Below are 13623 nucleotides of genomic sequence, written 5' to 3' on the forward strand. Positions count from 1 at the left end.
GCCTCGTGCTGCGGTCCTTATGGGAGGAATCCCTGGCCTGACCCCACCCGCAGTGATCCTAGCGCTGCGTACACGCGGCAGGCACTCGCCATGGAGGCGCCTTCTCTCCAGGGGGACCGGAAGTTTAAAGCAGAAAACAGGGACATATCCCAAAAATAGAACAAGGACTACAACATTACGTCAAGACAGTGCCTAGAATGACAGCGCTCCTTAGCAGAAAACGCAGAAAGAACAGACATAAAATCTCATCTTTAAAGCCAGCAGCCTGCCTGTTAATTACATTACTTTGCTAAACCAGCTGCGAACTATCCCTGCTTTGCAAAACATAAAAAAACTCCCACACGAGCTTAAATTCCTGAAATCTGTCGGGACAGCTGCCGAAAAACCGGGACTGTCCCTGCAGATCCGGGACGCCTGGTCACACTACTTCTCACACAAGACTCGACAAATAGTGACCCCTTGACGAGGCCCGCAGTGATACTAGCGCCAACATTCTCGCTGCAGGCACTCGCCCTGGTGGCGCCTTCTCACCAGGGGGACCAGAAGTTTAAAGCAGAAAACCGGGACATTTCCCAAGAAATGGAAGCAGGACTACAATATTACTTCGAGACAGTGCCTAGAATGACAGCGCTCCTTAGCAGGAAATGACAGGAAAGGCATTAAGAACATACATAAAATCTCATCTTTAAAGCCAGCAGCTTGCCTGTTTATAAAATTGCTTTGCTATAACAGCTGCGAACTAGCCCTGCAAAACATTAAAATACCTCCCACCCTTTTCAGCCGACCCTCTAAAAACACCAGGACAGCTGCCGAAAAACCGGGACTGTCCCGGCAAATCCGGGACGCCCGGTCACACTACTTCTCACACGAGACCCGACAAACAGGTGTTCCCAAGGTTAGCAGCGACTGGCAGGAGAACAAAGGGTTAATCACGAGTGACCAGCAGGGGGCGTCCTACAGCCCTGGGGTGCACACTGTCTTCTCAAACGGACGCCACCGCCATTTGCATTTTAAATATAATAACCGGGTATATTACACCCCAGCTCGGCTATTCCGATACGGTCTGCGTGGGGATTCCCGCTGTCCACGAGGCGGTGTTGAGGATGGTGGCTTTGCGCATATGGCGTGCCTCTGTCCTTTACGCATATGGCGTGCCTCTGTCCTTTGCGCATATGGCAAGGCTCTGTCCTTTGCGCATATGGCAAGGCTCTGTCCTTTGCGCATATGGCGTGCCTCTGTCCTTTACGCATATGGCGTGCCTCTGTCCTTTGGCATATGGCGCGGCTCTGTCCTTTGCGCATATGGCGTGCCTCTGTCCTTTGCGCATATGGCGTGCCTCTGTCCTTTGCGCATATGGCGTGCCTCTGTCCTTTGCGCATATGGCGTGCCTCTGTCCTTTACGCATATGGCGTGCCTCTGTCCTTTGCGCATATGGCAAGGCTCTGTCCTTTGCGCATATGGCAAGGCTCTGTCCTTTGCGCATATGGCGTGCCTCTGTCCTTTACGCATATGGCGTGCCTCTGTCCTTTGGCATATGGCGCGGCTCTGTCCTTTGCGCATATGGCGTGCCTCTGTCCTTTGCGCATATGGCGTGCCTCTGTCCTTTGCGCATATGGCGTGCCTCTGTCCTTTACGCATATGGCGTGCCTCCGTCCTTTGCGCATATGGCGTGCCTCTGTCCTTTGCGCATATGGCGCGGCTCTGTCCTTTGCGCATATGGCGTGCCTCTGTCCTTTGCGCATATGGCGTGCCTCTGTCCTTTGCGCATATGGCGTGCCTCTGTCCTTTGCGCATATGGCGTGCCTCTGTCCTTTACGCATATGGCGTGCCTCCGTCCTTTGCGCATATGGCGCGGCTCTGTCCTTTGCGCATATGGCGTGCCTCTGTCCTTTGCGCATATGGCGTGCCTCTGTCCTTTGCGCATATGGCAGGCTCTGTCCTTTGCGCATATGGCGTGCCTCTGTCCTTTGCGCATATGGCGCGGCTCTGACCTTTACGCATATGGCGTGGCTCCTTCCTTTGCGCTGCGCATATGTCGTGGCTCTGTCCTTTGCGCATATGGCGTGGATGTGTCCTTTGCGCGTATATGGCGTGCCTCTGTCCTTTGCGCACATGGCGTGCCTCTGTCCTTTGCGCATAAGGCGTGGCTCTGTCCTTTGCGCATATGGCGTGGCTCTCTCCTTTGTGCTTATGGCGTGTCTCTGTCCTTTGTGCATATGGCATGGCTCTGTCCTTTGCGCATATGGCATGGCTCCATCCTTTGCGCTGCGCATATGTCGTGGCTCTGTCCTTTGCGCATATGGCGTGCCTCTGACCTTTGCACATATGGCGAGGCTCTGTCCTTTGCGCTGCACATATGGCGTGCCTCTGTCCTTTGCTCATATGGCGTGGATGTGTCCTTTGCGCATATGGCGTGCCTCTGATCTTTGCACATATGGCGTGGCTCTGTCCTTTGCACATATGGCTTGGCTCTGTCCTTTGTGCATATGGCGTGGCTCTGTCCTTTGCTCACATGGCGTGGCTCTGTCCTTTGTGCATATGGCGTGGCTCCGTCCTTTGCGCTGCGCATATGTCGTGGCTCTGTCCTTTGCGCATATGGCGTGCCTCTGACCTTTGCGCATATGACGTGGCTCTGTCCTTTGCGCTGTGCATATGGCATGGATGTGTCCTTTGTACATATGGCGTGGCTCTGTCCTTTGCGCTGCCCATATGGCATGGATGTGTCCTTTGCACATATGGGGTGGATGTGTCCTTTGCACATATGGCATGGCTCTGTCCTTTGCGCTGCGCATATGGAGTGGATGTGTCCTTTGCACATATGGTGTGGATGTTTCCTTTGCACATATGGCGTGGATGTTTCCTTTGCACATATGGCGCGGCTCTGTCCTTTGTGCTGCGTATATGGCGTGGCTCTGTCCTTTGCGCTGCGCATATGGCGTGGCTCTGTCCTTTGCGCATATGGCGTGGCTCTGTCCTTTGCGCATATGGGGTGGCTCCGTCCTTTGCGCATATGGCGTGGCTCTGTCCTTTTTGCATATGGCGTGGCTCTGTCCTTTGTGCACATGGTGTGGCTCTTTCCTTTGCGCATATGGCGTGGCTCCATCCTTTGCGCATATGGCGTGGCTCTGTCCTTTGCACATATGGTGTGGCTCTGTCCTTTGCGCATATGGCGTGGCTCCGTCCTTTGTGCATATGGTGTGGCTCTGTTCTTTGCGCATATGGTGTGGCTCTGTCCTTTGCGCATATGGCGTGGCTCTGTCCTTTGCACATATGTGCGCATATGGCGTGGCTCTGTCCTTTGCGTATATGGTGTGCCTTTGTCCTTTGCGCATATGGTGTGCCTCTGTCCTTTGCGCGTACGGCGTAACTTTGTCCTTTGTGCATATGGCGTGGCTTTGTCCTTTGCGCATATGGCGTGGCTTTGACCTTTGCACTGCGCATATGACGTGGCTCTGTTCTTTGCACATATGGCGTGGCTCCGTCTTGGTGTGCAGCGCTTTTGAATTGCAATATTCCAACAACTGCGCGTGATCATAGCCACCCAAAAGGTATATGTGGTCAATACCAGGCGTGCTTGGAGTTGGCACATATGAGAAGTGCCAACGATGAGGTTGGGGAGGCGAGTAACGTTAAGGAGTCGATAAGTCGAGCTGCCCTATTTGCTGACCTACTAGACGTGAGTTGTTACACCTGTGGAGTGCGAGCTGGGATGAAAGGAGGGGGAGCAGTGACCCAGGGTGTGTGGGGGTTACGAGTGACCCCAGAGGGGGGCTAGCTGAGACACCACGTGTATCTATATAGGATTAGCCACCATTGCTCATGTGTGCATTTCACTGTGCTATGCACCCGCCATATTTATTATCATGCTCACCAAAGTCCTATCACGATTGTAAGTATGACTTATACAATTCGCTTGTGCTGAACAAGTTATTCCATATTGTCTGGTTATGAAACAAAATGCAAATAAAGTTACATTGTTAATAATTGTTAGATATTAAATGCATTTTTGAGCACACAAACAATAATGATTTCCTGCTGTATAAAAACAACTAACAATTTTAGTTCACCTGTGCAACAATGTGTTAGGATTACAGAATAATACACAATTTGGTACAATGTTAGTCACAGCATTTCACATGTTTAGGATAAGGCGTGCTGAACGTTCCATTCCAACTACTTTAAATTCAGGGCACTAAAGGGCTGCCTGGCGGATAGGATGATGGATTGTGTTTTCTTTAATGGCCCACGCCGGATACAACTTTTCATGCACTATCATTTTGTTTGACAATGGAAATATTTTTTAGGCAGTATTCCATTATTTCATCACTCATGTATGTATGATCTAAAGAAGTCAACCGTAAACCGGTAAACGTAGAAAGGCTGAAAGAGCTGACAAATAGCCTGTATTAATGGCCACTACAAGACCTTACTGGGCCAAGGACAAAAAAAGCAGTATAATATTTGACAGCATTACTTGTAAGGGGTCTGTCTTGTGGATACCACACCAGGCAACACATTTGTCCAAGCGGCTGGTGTAAATGGAGTTTGTGGACGTCAACTGGAGGTGAGGATGACACCCACCACATCAAGCTGCAAACCAAACACAGTTAACGGGTGCTGCTCAATCCACATACATGGAGGTGTAGCTTGCACAGATTCAGGTGAAGGATCACACCATGTTGCTGCAACAGGAAATCCTCATGACGAGGAAGCATGGTCTGAGGGCAGATGCCCAGAGGTTCCTGGTACCATACATGAATTTAAGGAGCACCAGGCAGCTGGGTCCTAGGCGACGGCACGACCAGGGCTGGTCACAGATTTTGATCCAGTATATTGCCCACCTCAAGAGGCCTGCTGCTAGTAGACTACAACAAATATAACACAAGCTAGTTTGAATGAGAGGCAACATATAAAGAACAGAACAAAGTGTAAGCATTCAATGACACAACATATTCAGATGCTGTTTTTCATCTTTTATTTTCAGCTATGCAAAGTACGCAGATGACGAAACCAACCAACGCGTTTCGCCCAAACATGGGCTTCTTCAGGGCAAAGAAATATTTTGCCGATTAAATGATCCTTCACGTGTAGTCAATGAGGCGACAAGAACTACCTGGTAACATACATGCCTTGCCCAATCCAGAGCCACTATCATGACAGGGTATCCAGGCATTCCTGATCTTTTTGGGAGCTTGGGGAAGGAGAGGCGGGGGCAGGAAGACATAGAGGAGTCTCATATTTCAGCTCAGACAGAATGAATCTCCTAGTGAGTGCTATCACAGGTACGCCAACGTGTAAATCTTTTGACACTCTGCATTCTAAATGGTGGGGAAAATATCTAACAGGAATTTTCTCACTGCTAAAAGATGCCCTGCGCCACCTTGGGATGTAGCCGCCATTTGTGATCTGTAAGGTGCCACCTGCTTAGCTCGTCCACTTTGGCGTTGAAGGATCCTGCCAGGTGGTTCACGATCAGGGAATAGCTCTGACACTTCAACCAGCTACAAAGACGTACAGCCTCCTAGCACAGGACCCAGGACCCCACTCACCCCTCCTGGTGCAATTCCACCCAATGGTGATGTTGTCCATAAGAACCGGTATCTGCCACCCTCTGATGGACAGCAGAAATGTCTTCAAAGCCAGACAAATGGCCCTCAACTCGAAAAGACTGAGATGCATCTGGGCTTCCATCTGAAAATGGAGTGCTACAATCATCATTATCAAATTTGGGAGATGGAGAGGGCCGTGGCGTTGGGCAAATTTTAATCAAGCAGCCATTACTGATCGTGAGCGGTCTTTTCTGAACGCTGAATAACATACAACAGATTTCCTTGCTAATGGGTCCACTGGAATTTCAGAATCCATTGCAGAGCCTGCAGGTGCCTCCTGGTACAGTCGACCAGGAGATGCAAGAGGCTAGTTGGCCAAGACGTCTCCGAGCTGCACTCAACAAGATCTGCTGAAACATCGGGCCCACAGCCTGAATGTCTTGAACTCGTGGCAGAGGGCAAGCCATAAACAGCTCACCCAAGGGACCCCTGCGCCCCTCGGGGCGATTGCATAACACACACACGGTCGCTGGAACTAGTTGAAGCTCAAAATCAGTGACTCATTCATCTGCCCAAATCCGCGGATCCGCAAATCCGCAAATCCGCAAAATCCGCCGGTTTTGCGGATCCACGATCCGCAAATCCGCAAATCCGCGGATCGTGGATCCGCAAAATACGCCCATGCTTAATCAGGAGATAATGTCACTTCCTATGCAGATGGTTGATGGGAAATCCATGTAAAAAATTGTCCTTGTCATAAGAAGAGGGGATAATAGTATCCTCTTCGCCACCCACATCGTGTTTAGAGTCACAGCTGATAAGACAATGACGACTCTGCTGGTAAAGGAACTGGTAGAGTCAGGCAGTAAAAGGACCGGTTGCACTTTAGTAAATTGTGTAATATGCCATCGGTCGAGATCAGGCTGAAGTCTGTTTGGGGTCAGACATAGGAAGCTGCACCAGATCCTCTACCAATGTGGGTGGCATTGCTATGCGGGCATGGGCACGGATCGCGCTGGTCATACTTCAGAAGAGGACATGGATATCGGAGTCAGTATAGTACCTAGAACAGACCACATAGGGTCACACAGAGTCAAGTGTGGAAACAAAACTGCAGGTCCATGTGGTTGTTGGGGTCCGAAGGAGCAACAGACGGAGCTGGAAGTGTGCACAGAACCTGCAGCATGGCCTCTCTGAAGACTTTGATCTACTAATGCAATCTGGGTTCACCGGAATCAGTAGGGAATCTACTCCACGAGAAGATCAACAGACAGGGTGATGCCCTGGCACCGCCTCCTTGGATACGGAGTAGCAGGAGGGTGTTTAATCATGCTTGGCTTTTTATGCTTCTGGTTGGACTTTGATTTGGAGTTTTTGGAGGACTTCAATTGCAAGATAGACTTCTCAAGGGAGCAGACAGGGAGTAAGAGTGAGTCTGCGACGTGCCCTGAAACGGGAGAGGAACTTACACAAGTGTCTTGACTTCTTCTCAAGACTACGATGTACAGCTGTGCTTCTCAGGTACGGATCGCCTTTAGATGCAGGAGGGCACATTTGTTGCAGAACAGAGTTGTGCCCTGATCCAAAACACCAGAAACACACATTGTGTGGGTATTCTGAATAGACTAAACCAAAACGCTACATCTTACCTGGGAGCCATCGAACCCATCGGAGTTGCTGCACCAGCCTGCCCTTACCCCTTGAGGGTACCGCCGCTTCCCGCTACTGCTCGCCGCACCCGCTTCGCGGGTGCCGCTTCGCGGTGAGAGGTGAGGGGCAGGAGGAGCTGACTGGCCGCCTGGGGCCAAGAGGAGGAGGAATTACCAGAGGCAGCAGAGGGAGCGCGCTAGCAGGGACTCGGAAGTCCAGGAGTCCCTGCGCTGCACAGGCGTGCACGGCCGCGCCCCCAGCGAGACACGCCCACCGCGCCTGCAACGCCCCGTATTTAACACCACGCCGGACGCTCGGCGAGACGCGAGCGGGACGCCGAGCGAAGCCCGAGCAAAGGGCGGGCAGTCTGTGGCAGTCAGGGGCTGACAGAGGCTGGGCTGGGCCACGTCCCTAACATCTTGCCTGTGGACCTGGTAGGTTGCGTGACTGTGGCAGAGGGAGTATACCCTACTATGTCTACCCGTTCCGGGAAATTGCTCAGGTGTGGGGGAGAGGGAGGAGCGGCTGGGAGTTCCACAATAGGAACTATGGACCGTTTCATAACCAGAGTAGCAGCGGTCATTGAGAAGGAGATCGTGATGACCGAACGTCGCCTCTCTGAGGTCTACTTACCAGCTAGACGCTCCTCCCTTGGTGTTGTGGCTCAGGCCTTGTCCCCAACTTCTGAACGGGTTCCACCTCTCCACCCCCCAGAAGCCCCAGTGCAGCCTCGGTTGTCGGCAATAGGAGCAAGTATAGATAGACTAGAGAATCTTGCTGTTCTTTTGCCAGTGGTGGTTGGCATCGAGGCGGCAGGGGAAACGAACTCTCAAGCCCCACTGTGCCCCGCCAGCGGCCAGACCTTTTCACCGTTACATCAGGCTCCTCCTATGGAGCCGCGATTGCCCGGTCTGTCCCAAGGACCACAAAACAGGCGAAAAGGAAAAGTGTTGTGAGCTCCCGCAAAGGTAGTCACGCCATACTCTACAAGCATCCAAGAAAGCAAGGGCAAAGGGGGTTTGGGTCAAAAGCAGAAAATGGCCTAGTACCAGCTCACAATGGTAGGGCAGGGGAGCCTCCCGTTGCGGGAACTTTTCCTGATACTTTGCTCGTACATCCTAATGCCCATGATAGGGTAGCCGTCCCCCTAGAACCTGATTCCCTCAAATTAATTAAGGATCTGTTTAAAAACCTATTGGACCCGATTACGGATCAACTTAAGGGTTTGGGGGCGAGACTGGACAAATTTGAACAATCCACCCTTGATAATTTTTTCTCACTCAAGACCCTTATTAAACACCAGTCTAGAGTAAGTGAGGATATCACGGGAAGGAACATGGGAAAAGGATTGTCTGCAGTTCCTGTCCCTGTGCAGGCTGTACCAATGTTGACTCCTCTCCCTGAGGTAGCACTCTGCAGGGATTTATCTTTAGCCCCCCTGGTCCCTCCCACTTCTAAGCCAGGACCTGCCCCTCATATATCTCATACAAAAACAAATCCCCCCCTGGTCCCCAAAAATCAGCACAAGAAACCACCTCAGGTAAAGACACCGGCCGGTGCGGGTTTGGTTAAGAGCAGCCAAGCTGCCCAGCCGAGAGTCAATGGCAAGGGGGTCGGGCCAGCACCACCAGCTAAGGTCGCCAGATGCAATTTGGCATCTGACTCTACTGTAGTTGCTCCCCCAAAGGCCACCCTTCGGAGCCCTCCGGTTAATCTTCCCCCTGATTGCCATCCCTACGTAGTAGTGCTTGTCAATGTCCCACCACTGAAGGCTAATCAGATTGAGACCCACCAGGCCCTAAAAAATAAGAGTCTCCACTGGTTAAAAACAAACAAACCACTTCCAATAGGTGTGGATGGATTAATTCTCAGTGTCCGCAGGGTAGGTTGGGTGGGACAGGGCAAGAAGCGACTGGAGGGAGATTGTATCATTATTAATTTCCAGGATAATAGAGTGGCGAAGATAATTTGTGGCCAAAACCAAGAGGTGGATGGTCCCGGTGTCAGAGCGGTGGATTTGACTTACTTTTACCCTAGGCCTGCTGTTAACTTTTTCAGGCCTGTCATTAGGGAGACTTGCTATGGCCCTAGTGGAGGCCCACGCTGTTCTGTGGGGCCCCAGTCCTATCCCCAAGCTGGGTGGCCGGAGACGACCTGGGGCTCCAGGGGCTATTGACTTAAGGGCAAGGGTGGGATGGTGGAGGGGGAGTTGAGAGAGTCTTCACCCTCTACCATAGTGCAGCCCTTATCCCCAACCCCAGTCAAAACCCATTCCATACTACTCGATGTCGGGGGAATGGTAGAGACCCATGAAACTACTGGCGTATATGGAATATCGGTGGACCCGCAAGAGGTGGCCCCTTGTCATGACCTTGTATCCGGTAGCGTCCCAGCTGTGACGGACCCAGTCTTTAAGGTATTCAGCTGGAACGTTGCTGGAATTTCAAGGAAGCTGACACTGCCCAACTGGAATGCATTGGTGGACGAACATTCCATATGCATTTTCCAGGAGACATGGAGCACGGAGCCCAACCATAAGGTGGGTTATTCGGCCTATTCTATCCCAGCAGTATGCTCAGAATCGGGGAGGGGACGCCCTTCTGGTGGCCTCCTCATCTGGGTTGCTGCTTCATTGAATTGTAGGATAGTGGAGCACCAGACCGGTTGCCGGGACCTAATTAATATTATCTTGAAGGACTCCAGGGGCCGTGCCATTCTAAATATTTACAATATTTATGCACGAGGTACAAAGGGGGGAAGGCAGTCCCCAACAATTGCACTTCTGGAGGGCCTCTTAAGATCAACCCCATACAAGGCTTGCACCCTGGTCGCTGGTGATGTTAATTGTACGTTCGAGCCCTTAGGCTCGGACGTCTTCCTGGACCAGGATGAAGAGGATGTTAGGCGGGGGATTCCCGCCCTAGAGATAGCTCCCATCAAGAGGTGGACAGAGGTAGCCTTGCAGGTGTTTACCCTAAGTATGGAGTTCAACCTGAGGGCCCTAAACGGGAGGTCAGAATCGGACAAGGGGGGGGCTCACACTTACAACAGGCCCAATCACACATCAAGAATTGACTACATCTTGCTTGATGTGTGTTTGTGGAACTCGGTGAGGGACATGGTTGTGGTCCCCTCAGTAGAGAGCGATCACAACCTACTCTCCCTCACTTTAGTCTCCTGGTGGCTAGCCGGCAGGGGAGGCTCTGCTCCCTCCTCCACAGCAGATCTGGGCGAGTCGCAAGTATCACTTTGTGGGAGACGAATGAAGTGGACGAAACTCGCCCTCTCTGTGGAGAAGGTTGCAGCAATAACCCATCTCCTAGCCCAAGCACAATTAAATCTGGGGACCACTATGGGAGGGGTGGGGGCGGCCTGTGGGGCTTTTTGCGATCTTACTGAGGCCCTAACTAATCTGTTCACTGCTCACCCAAGTAGATCAGGGACCAAAGAAAGGCAAGTGAAAGTCAAGGGATGGTACACCCACACATGTAGGGTGATGAAGACCAGACTGGTAGAGGCAGTCAAATCCAAATCGCAAACCAAGACCAGGGAGGCCAGAAAGACTTACTCTAGGACCCTCCAAATTGCCAAGAATGAATGGGAGGAAAAGTTCTGGGCGGACCTACTGGTTGCCAGTAAAAGTAAGGACGCAAGAGGGTTTTGGAATCTGGTGGGCTCCCGTAACAGACCCGACGAGACACTGAGGACATGTAACATCCCTCCCCAGAGCTGGTCAAAACACTTTGGGGCCCTATACTCATTGGTAGAAGGGCCCCTAAGTGACCCAGCCGCACTCACCCTCTCGCTAGGGGATGTCACTCTTGACCTTTTCACGGCACGGGAGGTAGAGAAGGTTATCAAGTGGGTGGCACCACGGAAAGCTGCAGGACCAGATGGGCTTCCAGGAGATCTTTTGCGTGCATATCCATCTGACTAGGGCATTGTAATTTCTGCGCTTCTGAATGACATCTTGAAGGGTGGCCCAGTACCAGACTCGTGGAGAGGGGCGCTGGTCGTTCCCATCTATAAAAAGGGTTGCAGAGATAGCCCAGGGAATTATAGGCCAATTAGCCTGATCGATTCCACGCAAAAGGTGGCAGGAAAGGCAATTCTGGGAAGGATTCTCCACTGGGTTGACGAGAACAGAGTGCTATCTGATTTCCAGGGCGGATTCCGCTCAGGAACGGGCACCATTGAGCAGGTTTTCAGGCTAGCACTCTTAAACTGGAAGGTCGTGGAACTAGGCAAGGGCAGTCTTTACTTGGCCTTTATTGACCTAAAGACTGCCTTTGACCTGGTCCCGAGGGAAGAACTCTGGAGGGTACTACAGGGCCTGGGGTTGCCCCCCTACATTTTGTCCCTACTCATTAAACTTCATACCAGCAACTATGCCCAGGTCCGTTGGGGGAAAAATGGGGAAACAACGGACAGGATTCCGGTTTGTAGGGGTGTCAGACATGGTTGCGTGTTGGCTCCCACACTCTTCTCGCTGTATGTCAACGGGGTGGTTGAGCATCTCCAGCAAGAACCAGCGGACCCACCCTGTCTGGGGGGAGTACGGATTCCTACTCTGCTGTTTGCAAATGATACTCTCCTCATTTCAAAGACTCCCCAGGGGCTACAGAAGCTATTGACCCGCTTCCAGGACTTGTGTTCATCCAGAGGACTGGTAATCAATGTGGACAAAACTAAATACCTGATTTTGCACCCTCCAAGGAAATTAGGACGCCCGCCTGTTTTGAACACAGTCCCCTTGGAGAAAGTTTCCGAATTTGATTACCTGGGGTTACGCATAACTGACAATATGAGTTGGTCCTCCCATATTGACAAGATGGTCCTGAATCACAAAAAGGTAGGGGGTGCTCTGCTTAGGGAATTTCGAGCATCACCGAAACTTTTCGTGAGACCTGCAATCGAGATTTACAAGGCCAGAGGCGTAACATCAGCATTGTATGGGGCAGAGTTGTGGGGTCACTGCAATTTGGAGTCCCTATCCAAGGCTGAGAGCAAGTTCTTGAAGGACCTCCTAGCTCTTCCCTCGAGCACCCCGACAGTCCCGGTGCTCTTGGACGTGGGTTGCAAGAGCATCAAAGACCAGGCTCGCCTTCGACCACTGCTCCTATAGTCCCGCATATGGAGGGTCCCGGAGTTAAAATCTTATGCTGATGGCCTGGCGGAGGTAATGAGCATGGGAGGCTGGGCCAAGATAAAGTGGCTGAGGGACACTAAAAATCTTTTGTGGGAGCTGGGCCTGGGGGACTGTTGGACTACAAAATCTGCTCCACCAAAGGCTGTCCTCAAAAAACTCTACTGGGACTGGGTCTCTGGCCAACTGATTGGGAACTCAAACCACTGTAACTCGACTGCAGAATTTTTAAAAATAAAGGATGTGGTAGTCTACGAACCCTACCTGGACTTAATCACCTTGCCAATGGATAGGGCTCTGTATTTTAAGCTCAGGGTAGGCACCCTCCCGATCGGGGCCTTTGTGTCAAAATGGAAATCCGGTGCTCAATTATCGCCCTTCTGTGCCCTTTGTCCTTCTAGGCTTGAAACGGTAGCACACATTTTCTTTGAGTGTCCGGACTATATTAATCCTAGGAGATATTGGCTTAAACCTCTATTTAGATGCCTGGGAACACGTAGGCATTTGGTCGCATTGCGAATTTTATTGTCCGATACCTCCTCTCCCATTGTTTGTGGTGTCTCCAAATTCTTAAAACGTTCATGGTTGATTCGCAGCAAGAGATTGTCAATTTCAATTTAATTCATTTTTTAGCTAAATTATTTAGGGTTAAATCCTATTTTATTGTCTTAATATCTAAATGTTGACATATTTATTTATTGTTTTGAAATGCTGTTTTTATATGCATGTATGCTTTCAAGATATCTTGCATATCGAATAAAAGCTTCAACCAACCTAGACTAAACCTTGCGCCCACTAAAGTACTTGGGGTAAATTTAGTTTTTAATTCCTTATCATGAGGACTGATTGCAGGTGTATGGTGTACCATTCATTTGTTTTTTGCTGGAATTATTTTCATGAATTTGCCTCCTTTTATGCAAAATTATATTTGAGTTGAATGATTGAAACCATTAAGTGCAATAAGTGAATACTGCTAGCACACTGAGGTGTAGACATGGGTGGTACTTTTAGATTTTGCTTAGAAATTCTAAGACACTTTGAGATTAGGGACCCGATGTACAACTAAACCAATTGCAAATAGTGGTTGCAAATTGTGCATTGTCTCTTTGCAGCTTATGTACTAACAGGTTGTGTTACAATATCTCCCGTCGCAGAACAACATGCCTAATGAATATTATTTAGGCAGGTTGCTATTTAGCATAAATGTACGGATGGCGACTTGCAAGGAACAGCAGACCATCATCCCGTTGTTTGGATTCCCAAATGAGAATTTTATTT

The 13623-nt window shown here is 50.5% G+C and overlaps 1 protein-coding gene across 1 annotated transcript in view; it reads right to left on the reverse strand.

Moving 5' to 3' along the window:
- The window catches only part of LOC144773694 (uncharacterized), a 274180-nt gene that overhangs the window by 38824 nt on the left and 221733 nt on the right, over positions 1 to 13623 (reverse strand).

The sequence above is a fragment of the Lissotriton helveticus genome, chromosome 8, assembly GCF_964261635.1.
Source record: "Lissotriton helveticus chromosome 8, aLisHel1.1, whole genome shotgun sequence".
NCBI classification, from domain to species: domain Eukaryota; kingdom Metazoa; phylum Chordata; class Amphibia; order Caudata; family Salamandridae; genus Lissotriton; species Lissotriton helveticus.